This window comes from Dipodomys merriami, unplaced genomic scaffold, assembly GCF_024711535.1.
Source record: "Dipodomys merriami isolate MVZ:Mamm:240054 unplaced genomic scaffold, mDipMer1.0.p SCAF_62, whole genome shotgun sequence".
Classification (NCBI taxonomy): domain Eukaryota; kingdom Metazoa; phylum Chordata; class Mammalia; order Rodentia; family Heteromyidae; genus Dipodomys; species Dipodomys merriami.
The window spans coordinates 3,222,325-3,233,334 of NW_027206202.1; positions in this window are offsets into that span (position 1 = coordinate 3,222,325).

An 11,010-nucleotide genomic window follows, 5' to 3' on the forward strand; every position below is an offset into this window, starting at 1 on the left:
TTGCAGAATTCTGTAATAATTGTACTAAATGTTGTCTGTCCATTCCTGTCAGAAATGGCATCAGAGAAAACAATGGCTGATTAACACTCACTTTTGGACAACCTTTTCTACTTATCACTAAGAATGTATTGTCAACACCTATGATTTCCCAGCCTCTAATACACCCTGGGTCCACTCTAAAGATCTTATCCAGCACTTAGCTCAGAAGATCGCACGACTATTCTCATATTTCCTGCCCAGAAAATCAAAATACTGAGGGGTTCCACTACTTGCCCAAGTTCCACAGCATACAATCTGTCTTTTTATACTCAAAAGCTACATACTATGGGTAATGAGATTAATCTGTTCTAAAATAGATACATTCCATATATTTGTAAGGAAGAACTTCAGTCTGTAAAAAAAATCTACCTGGGGACGTTAACATAGCCTTCCACTCTGTAATTCATCACTAAAATTGATATTTAAAACAAATTTCCAGTGCTCAAGGCATAGAAGAAAGAAATGGAATGAATGAATGAATGAATGAATGAATGAATCTACCTGTATTCCTTGAGCTTATAATGCTCCATGATAAACCCTGGAGACGCTGTAGAGATAATAGCTCTGGGAGCTATTATAATACAAAAAAATCAACTTAGAATTACAAAATAGAGGGCACCAAATCCAGTTGTAGATTTGGGCGTCCTGGAGCCATATCTTTTGTTTTAAGGAAAGCCCAAAAACTAGAATGTAAAGTTGTAGTGTCGAAACTATAATGTAAAATTTGTAGTGGAAAAAGCTCCCCACAAGAGATTTATCAACGCATTAAAGTTGGCAGTAACCACTTGAAGCACGTTGCCCCAGATTTTCCCAGTGAGAAAAATCGCTTTGTCTAGGCTTCCAGCCCAGCCAAAGTGAGTATTTTGAAGGGGGAAGGAAAGGGAGCAGTGGATGATTAGTTTGTTTCTTTGCAGCCTTAGATGGAGCCTGTCAGATATATGGTAAGTGTGGAGAGGCCTGAGCAGAAAAGGCCATGAAAAATCATGGTAATGGCTAATTCCAACTGTACTCTATTTCTTGGTTGCAATTATATTCTTTAAATAACTTCAGAACCAGTATTTCTATTATACCTAGACATATTTAGGGCTATTTTCACCATAGAGCATGAGACAAGAGCGCTGTTTGGCCTAAATAATATCTCATGGAATTCTCATTCCAATACTATAAAGTCAGTAAGGGCTTGCCCTTGTTAGAAATAAGGAAAGTGAGGCTCTCTGAGTTTGAAGTAAGTTGTCAGCTCAGCAAGCTAGGAATAAGAGAATCTGAACTCGCTGATTGATTGGCTGAAAGTAAGTCTTCATCCATAATTACCATCCTAACTTATCAATCGCATTTTCACTTTTTTGTTTCCTGCTGTCTGCCCCTTCCCTTCCCTGGGCTTTCCATTTGTGTTTCCAAATGTTTCCTCCCCAAGAATTTGTTTTGTTCTAGATTAGTTGTTCCCCCAATAAGATCTAGTAGGGGTAGATGCAGGGCTGGAGGGGACACAATTCACAGCCAGAAGAAGGGTGGAAAGTCATAAGATTGCTTGTGGATATTACCACCTAGGCTTGAATCCATTGCTGCTTCATCTCTGAAGTGGCAAAATGGAGGCCTGCGTTGCGAGGCGCCCTAGGAGGATGGAAGAAACAGCATATATATGGATTACCCAACAAATATGAATTCCTGCCTCTTTTCTAATGATCTAAGCTGGACGTCATTGCTACTTCGGACTGACACCACCAGGGATTAAGAGGAGGATCAAATAAGGTGTGTGCTTGTAGAGACCCGCCTGGTGATAGGTTAAGTGATTGAAGATCAACCCCCTGCCTTGGGTTCTTCCCAGAAAACTCCCGGGCACTGTGTATGGGTGTGGCAGCAATCAAATGTTTGTTGAGTGGAAGACTTCCCCCAGGAAGCGATCACCGTGCACACACACCCATGGTCTCCCCAAACTCAGCCATTTACAGCATGGACTCCAGAGCCGGTCCATGGACAAAGCCCTCAGGACAGTGCTTAGCACATGTGATCATGTGATTATGAAAATGAAAAGTACATTCTTTTCATGGTTAGAATCTCTCCATTTTGCAGATGAGGAGGTAAAGGTTTAGGATGTCTGAATGGCTTCTCTGTGGCCCTCAGTCAAGGCACTGACTTGGACATTGGATCCTAAAGTCTTTGGGCCTTTCTCTGGTCTTCTCAACTTTTCCTTGGGCCTTGGAGTCCAGATATAGATGTGGGCAGATGACAAAGAAGGAACACAAAGCATTTGTCAGAGAGGAGCCTTCTGTTCTTTATCTCTGGGAAGCAGGAAGTCCTTCCTCCTGCCTTCCTGTCTCCCTCCCCTGCCAGCACCCAGCATGAATGTCTGGTCCCCAGGGGGCCGGGGTGGTGGCAGGATGCCCCACACCCATCAAATGAAATGACCTGCGGTAAGCACCCGTGCTGTTAACATAGCTTTATTAACAACGAAGTCACAAATTATAACATTCACTGGGGAAGGACTTGCTTTCCTCCCAATTGCAGTTAATAGAAGAAAATTAATGTAGCAATTAATGCAGCTGCTCTTACAGCCCCAGAATAATACATTCGGGGCCACAGGCCTAAGCGGAGGAGGAACTGGGGCTGAGAGTTTAATAAAGTTTTGCTTTTCTCTGTGTTTAAACTCACAGGCTATAACTTACTTAAGAAACAACGGAAAGGGGGAGAGGGAAGAAGAGATTATTTAACATTTTAGAGGTTCCCACAAGCCATAAATCATTCTCACACATGCCATATTTGTTGAAAAGGACAGAATACATTCAATTTTACAGTATATTAAACTTCATCTAATTTGAACGTAAGAACAGACCAGCAAAATAAATGACCAATTTCTGAAGCAGAAATTACCATTTGGCTGGTGCCATTACGGAGCTGCCGGTATTTTATCATGTTCTTAACATAATATTGCTTGTCTAGCGGTGCATGGTTATAATGCTATTCCAAATTAGAAGGCGGAGAAATAGAAGTGCACAGAAAGGTTTTTTTTTTCCCCCCTTTCTTCTTCTTCTCCTTTTTTTTTTTTTTTAAATAGGTGTCATTTGTCAGATGTTATTCCGAGGGCTTTGTTTTGGTGATCATATACAGAGGTCAATAGGAGGAAGATAGAAGCCACCTCCAGAAAGAAAGGTGGATTTCAATCCTGAGCCAATAGGAAGCTTCAGTCTCAGGAAGAGAGGGACCTGGTAACAGGACTTGGTAACAGGAATTCGTTTGCACTGGGGAGTTTTTCAGAGAAAGGAAGCATGTGATGTCCAGTCTAAAATAAAATGCCACCAGCATTATGACATGTGGTTGCAGATAGTCATAAATACACTGGCAGAGGGCCCTGTCATATGTAACTAACTCTCTGTTATTTCATGGGATATATAAAGAAGCCACAAAAGAGGAAAATAGAGTCATCACCTAGGTCCTGATTGAAGCTCTGTTAGAGAAGAAGACAGCAAGGCTTTAAGCAGGAGGAAGCAGATGACATTTGTGAAACACAGCCAGGTTGGTTCTACCGTGTTTGCCAACTCAGTTCTTTGCTCAAGAAGTATGGACGGAAGGGGCGATGTGGATCAAGATGCATTGTCCTCATCCACTGAGATGTTGACTCAAAATGCCTTTGTGCAACTACTTACAGATAGTACAAACACACATCTTTTTTAAAAAGAAGAAGTATCACAAACTAGGAGTTAATGGCTCATCCCTGTCATCCTAGCTACTCAGGAGGCTGAGAGCTGAGGATCACAGTTCAAAGCCAGCCCAGGCAGGAAAATCTATGATATTCTTATCTCCAATTAACTACCAGAAAACCGGAAGTGGAGCTGTGGCTCAAGGTGGTATAGGGCCAGTCTTGAACAAAAGCGCTCAGTGACAGCACCCAGGCCCTGAGTTCAAGCCCCACAACTGCCACAAAAAAAACCCCAAAAACAAAAAACATGTATCACCAGAGGATATCTGTGCTAAGTGCTATGATGTAGCCAACTCTTGGACTTCCTGGAAAGTTTATGGTCAAGCCAGGCAGCAAAGCATTAGTATGGGTTACATGCATGTGGTGTTTGGAGACAATATCCTTGGTTTGAGGCTCTGCTCTTTCAAGCTGTGTGATCTGAAGAAAGTGACTTAATTTTTCTGTGCTGCAGCCTTTTCCTGTGAAAAGCAGCTGTGAGATAGATTTGTCCAAATAAAATTTGCTGCAGTCAGGTTTAGGGATGGTGTCTGCACAGTACGTGTAAGCTCTTCTTATCTGCTTTATGTCCAACCTGGAATCTTCCCTGCCCTGTCCTTATCTAGGATGATGTAATCTGACCCCTGGAGTTCTCCACTTCCCACTTTGGTCTTCCAACTTCTTCTGGTCACTTCTACTTAGAAAAGCTGTTGAGGGGCTGGGAAGGTGGCTCAGTGGTAGAGTGCTTGCCTTGCATGCCTGAGGCCCTGAGTTTGATTCCTCAGCACCGCATAAGCAGAAAAGGCTGGAAGTGGCGCTGTGGCTCAAGTGGTAGAGTGCTAACCTTGAGCTGAAGAGCTGAGGGACAGCGCCCAGGCCCAGAGTTCAGGCCCCACAACCAACAAAAAAAGAAGAAAGAAAGAAAAGGAAAAGCTCTTGAAACCCGTGTGTGTGTGTGTGTGTGTGTGTGTGTGTGTGTGTGTGTGTGTGTGTGTGTGTGTGTGTGTGTGTGTGTGTGTGTGTGTGTGTGTGTGTGTGTGTGTGTGTGTGTGTGTGTGTGTATGTGTGTGTTGATACTGAGGCTTGAACTTAGTGCCTTGTGCTTTTTCTTTTCTTTTCTTTTTTTTTGTTGGTCATGGGGCTTGAGCTCTGTGCCTGGACACTGTCCCTGAGCTCTTCAGCTCAAGGCGAGCACTCTACCACTTGAGCCACAGCTCCACTTCCGGTTTTCTGGTGGTTCATTGGTGATAAGAGTCTTACAGACTTTCCTGCCTGGGCTGGATTTGTACTGCGATCCTCAGATGTCAGCTTCCTGAGTAGCTAGGATGACAGGCATGAGCCTCTGGTGCCTGGCAGCCTTATGTTTTTGCTTGACTTTTTTGCTCAAGGCTGGTGCTCTACCATTTGAGCCACACCTCCACTTCCTGCCTGGGTTGGCTTTGAATCATGATTCTCAGCTCTCAGCCTCCTGAGTAGCTAGGATTACAGGAAGTGACAAAGATGCCAGCATCCAGATTCTTGGGAATTCTTGAAGGAGAGGAAATAGGATCACCCTGCCTCCCCAGCTTCCGGCCACCCTTTGGGTGAAGCTGAAATTCTGCAAGAAAATCTGGAAAGGTTTCTACTGGATCAGACCCCTGCCACTCTCCCGCATCTTCGGCCACCTCTTCCTCTTCCCAGGTCCCTCCTCCAGACAGACTAGATGACATTCCACTGTCGTCAATCTTTTTTCATTCTCTTGCACATATCTTTGAGTTGGCAAAGGCCATTCCTTCTTCCAAGAAGAATCCTTTATGTTTATGGCCTAGACATCCTCTGCTCAGGAAAGCTAACCTTCAGACCCAAGCTAGCCTAGATGCTACTCTCCACTCTACAATGACCCCAGCTCCCTCCTCCCTGCACAGATCACACTGTCTTGCAATGACTGGCTGTGGATGGCTCCATCTGGAACCTGAATGATAAAAAGGTTGGAACAATGGCTTTCATATTTGCTGCTTGTTTTCAAAGTACCACCCATAGGGTCTATGCATACAGAATGTACAACCTACTCTTGTCTGAGTGGATGGTAAGAAATAAATCAGACCCAGGAGCTTCTGTAATGTGAAGATGCTACAGCAAGCCAAGTGCTGGTGGCTTGTGTTTGTAACCCTAGCTACTCAGGAAGCTGAGATCTTGAGGATCGGGTTTGAAATCAGCCAGGGCAGTTAGGTTAAGCAGTAAAAAGCCAGAGGTGGAGATATGGCTCAGGTAGAAGAACAGTAACCTTGAGCAAATAAAACAAAAGCCAGACAAGAATATGAAACCCTGAATTCAAGTCCCAGTACCAGCACGTGAGCATATGTGTGCACACACACACACTCATGCACGCATGCATGCACGCACACACTGATTCTGTAGTAAGAGGATAGGATAGAAAGCTCATGGTTGGTGCACTGCCAAGGTATGCTAGGTTGAATCTAGGCATCCTGCAAGCCTTAGATTTATACCCTAAGCTCATGGCTATGGGATCAACCTCCCAGATCACATAAATCACCATGCTGCAATCTGGCTCCTGAGCAGAGACCCACCTAAACTCACAGCACTTCTTGCACAGGAGCTGGCAGAATTAGGCATAAATTCACTTCTTGATTGAATAAGCAAACATGCCACTCCTTGAAATGATTTACTAAATTACAACCTGAGTGACAGACTTGGGAGATTCAGAGCTGGGGCCTGATTGGTAATGGGGAAACCTTTAACGGTGTGACTTTCTCGCTTTCTCTATTCTGGTCAGACCGATGTCCACATCCATCCACCAGAACAGGAGACATTTGTCAAGAACTCCACCCCAGACTAGGTCAGCTCCTAGCATGTGGATTCTATTAAGTTTTGACTGTGGAACCATCCCAGAATCCTATCATTTCTCACAGAGGATGGAACTGAGATTTCCCAGGGTTAAGAAACTCATGCCAGATTCCATAGATAATAAGTGGCAGAGTTCATGCTCATCCCCTAAAACATCCCCCCAAGGAGCCCACGCATTTATCAATTGCTAACTAACTTCCCTGTTGTGATTTTTCATCTTCTCTATGTACACAAACACCTGTCTCTTCCCACTTCTGCTTAAAATTGTCCTCTCCCTTCTCCTTTCCTGTGTCACAATAAGGTAGATCATGCTAAAGAGTCAACATCTCCAGATTTTAGTTGCTTCATAGAAGAGAAAAAGGGTTTTCTTTGTCTCTGTTTCTGGATCAACCTGCAGGTTTAATGCGATCTAACCTGGTACCTTCTGTCCACAGCCACTCGGGCAAGGAGGATGACAGGCTCATTATTTGGAACGTGAGACCATGCTGGTCACAGTGGCAAGACAAGTAGACACCTCCTCTTGAAATGTCCACCTGGCCCAGTTCACTAGTCCTATGATCCCACCTGTCCACAACAACATTAAGCATAGCTTTTTATGCAACCAAGAGGATGTGATACGTTGTTACTAATAGGTACTGTTGGAAGAGTTCATGAGTTAGGATCTAAGTCCCCACGACAGCATCTTGGCCTACCAGGTAGAAGCCAGATGACAAAAAGACATTGTTCTATGTGGAAAATGAACTCTACTGCTTGTGGTTGGGGCTGGGAGGGGGAAAAGTGGGAGGGAGCGAGGGAAGGGGTGACAGTATCCAAAGAGAAATGTCCTCTCACCTGACTTACACAACTGTAACTCCTCTGTAGATCACCTTTATGATAATTACATTTTTTCTAAAAAGACATCCTTTGGGGCTGAGAAGAAGGTGGCTCAGTGGTAGAGCGCTTGCCTTGCATGCCTGAGGCCCTGGGTTCATTCCTCAGTACCAAATAAGCAGAAAAAAAAGTCAGAAGTGGCGCTGTGGCTCAAGTGGCAGAGTGCTAGCCTTGAACTGAAGAACTGAGGGACAGCGCCCAGGCCCAGAGTTCAGGCCCCATGACTGGACCCCCCCCCCTAAAAAGACATCCTTTGAGAGCATCTTGCCTCTGTCTCTCCCCAGCCCCTTCCAGTTTTGAAAACCTTCCCATGACCCTGGAGAGAAGATTTGCAGAAGGGGCTTGATGAAGAATTAACAACCAATCAGAAGCCTGATAAACTATCATCTCCCCTAACTATAATGGGAGCCAACACAATCAGCACACACATCCAAGAGCATTAGAACCTCCAGACCCAGAGCCAGCCACAGACACAGGGATGTACAGACGAAGCCGCCTGAGGAAGAGAGGACAGATGACTGATGGGGAGAACAAACAATGAGCAGACAGAGCCACGGCACAGCGGCCAGCCTCCAAGCTGAATGCTTCTCTTCTGAATAAAGCTGTTCCCACTCATCCTCCATTATCCCGCACGCCATTCGTCCAACTCCTGTGTTAAGCACCCAAAAAGGAGCTACAACAGTGCTAGCAGTAGAGCTGCAACACTGGCAGGTATTGCGTGTCCCTGAACTGTGAAATTACACAGGTAAAACACCACACACACACACACACACACACACACAGAGTCTCTGGAAACACCATGCTCGGGAACATATATATTAATCCAATAAGCTTGCAAGTAAATTAGAACTGTGTCAAGTTGTATAAAAGGTAAGCACAGGTTGGTTTGTTTGTTTTCTGACAACCTATAACAGGAGTGTGAATTAACCTTGGAATCCAGGAACGCTTTTGTTGAAGTAAAGCTTTCTGATGACAGGGCACACAAACCACCTCTGGCCAACTTAAATAGATGAGGAATTTAATCATAAAATATGAGGTGGCTCTCGAGTGAGCGTCTACACAGTCTCTGGTTTCTTCTGTCTGGAATCTAGGGCAGAAGCATTTGTTTGGTAGCCTGGCAGTCTCTTTAGCTGTAGGCGGTCCTGGGAACTGCACTATCTAGCTTTGTAAGTTTCAGGTAGCACACAGGTAATGGCAAACGTCCACTGCAGCTACTCTGAGAGGATAACGGAGGAGCAGGGATTTAAAGCACTGACAAGGAGGAATTAACCAGAAGAATGAGAAGTGAACAGCTCACGTCATCCTTCTCATTTCTCCTCATTAAGGAATTCAAACAAGCCAAGCACAGTGGGCTCACTCCTGCAACCCTAGCTGTTCAGAAGGTTGATAGCTGAAGCTCATGTTTCAAAGCCAGCACCAGCAGGAAAGCTCGTGAGACTCAGCTCCAATTAACCAGCAAAATAAAGTTGGAAATAAAGCTAGGAGTTGGTGGCTCATGCTTGTAATCCTGGATACTCAGGAGGCTGAGATCTGAGGATTGTGGTTTGAGGCGACCTAGGGCAGGAATATCCATGAGACTCTTATCTTGAATTAAGCGCCATAAAAACCACAAGTGGAGCTACCAAGTGGTAGAGTGTTAGCCTTGAGCAAAATCCCTCAGAGACAGATCCGAGGTCCTGAGTTCAAGCCCCAGGACCAGCACCATTTGAGCTCTGGCTCAAATGTTAGAGCACCAGTCTTGAGTGAAAAAACTTCGGAACAGTACCCATGCCCTGAGTTCAAGCCCCAACACTGGCACAAAAAAAGAAAAAGATAATTCAAGCATGTAAAGAAGATAATGCTGGGACTAGGAAGGTAGCTCAGTGGTAGAGTGCATGCCTTGCAAGCATGAGGCCCTGGGTTTGATTCCTCAGCACCACATAAGCAGAAAAAGCCGGAAGTGGCGCTGTGGCTCCAGTGGTAGAGCACTAGCCTTGAGCTGAAGAGCTGAGGGATAGCACCCAGGCCCAGAGTTCAAGCCTCATGGCCGGCAAAAAAAAAAAGAACATAATGCAATGAAACTCTAGGCACACTTCACTATGCTTCAATAAATGTCACGTTTATATGATTTCAGGTACACTTAAACCCCTTTCTCATATGTACACACACACACAAGTGTGTATATACTTATCCAAGATGTAGTGCGTTCTATATATACTTATGGACATAAGAACCTATTTATAAAACCACATTTCTCTGATGCAAGGATGAAACTTAATACATAACAATCACCATTTGACATCACTAAATATCCACTTTGTATTTATACTTCACTAATTCTTCCTAAAAAGGTTACAAATTATGATGGGTCAGAATCCAAATGAAACCCATATTTTGTGATGGACACATGTTCTTTGTCTCACTTAATATGGAAGTCAGTCTTCTATTTCCTTTGCCATAGGTAGATACAACGACTTGAACAGGCAGTCATACTAGGGCATACAGATACTCCTAGATGGAGATCTTGATACGGAAATACACATGATGTAGACATAAGCACAGAGATAAGCCTAGGCATGAGGTAAGGCATAAAACAAGAGACCTAGAAAATGAACCCATTGTTCTGAGTTTTGTGCAGTCTGAATTACCAGGATGGACCAAATAAGAAATGATGATGTTCTAAATAACAGCAAGATTCCACCGAGGTAGATCACAGATAAATAGGCTTGGGACTGGAAGCTTTAAATGTCCTTGATGAGGTAGTAAGAGAGGTCCAAGATCACTGACCTGGGAGACTTCCATCAGAGGGGGTAGTTGGGGAAAGAGTCGGACTTTATGAGGATGATGAAGAGTTTGGTTTCAGAATGTAGTCAGTTTGAGATGCCCAGGTGGAAAAATATCAGAGAAAGTTGGAGAAGAATGGAGCTTGGCTATATGAGGGGAGAGTTTATGAATCTCACGATATCTCTTAAATCTGCAGGCCCCTTCTGAGCAAACAGATCGTAAGCAGAAAGTAATGAATGCATGCCTGTCTTTGCTTTAAAGCTGATTGGATTAGGATTTATTATTATTATTAATTATTATTATTATCTTTAAGTAGCTGCACAGAGAAATTGCCATGTAGTGCAGCAGTTTGGAATACAATCTCTCTTGATCTCCTCCGACATTCGCACCCATCCCTCACTGACGCCTCTCAATTTTGTGGGAGGGACATTGGATCCTTGTCTGCATACTGAAGATGTTTTTGATCTTACACTAACGGTCACTGACCTGCCTCTGTGGAGAAATCTTCACCCATATGGAATGCTATCATGCAGGGTGACTCACTGCATCAAAGAGCAATTGAATGACTCCATTAGGTCCCTTCTCTTGGGAGATTCTCATGGGAGATGGAGACCCAGAGAGAGAACTCAAGACTAGATTCCCCACGGAGGGGTAGGTAATCAAGGCCTGCTCATTCTGCAGGAGCCACTGCTGCAAACAGTATTATTGTGCTGCCTGGGGCTGGGGCTTGAAACAGAATCCTCCAGTCCTTAATGAAAGATGGACAGAAGGTCTTCTGCATGTAGACTGTATGACCTCCATCAATGTCAGACAGAACATACCTA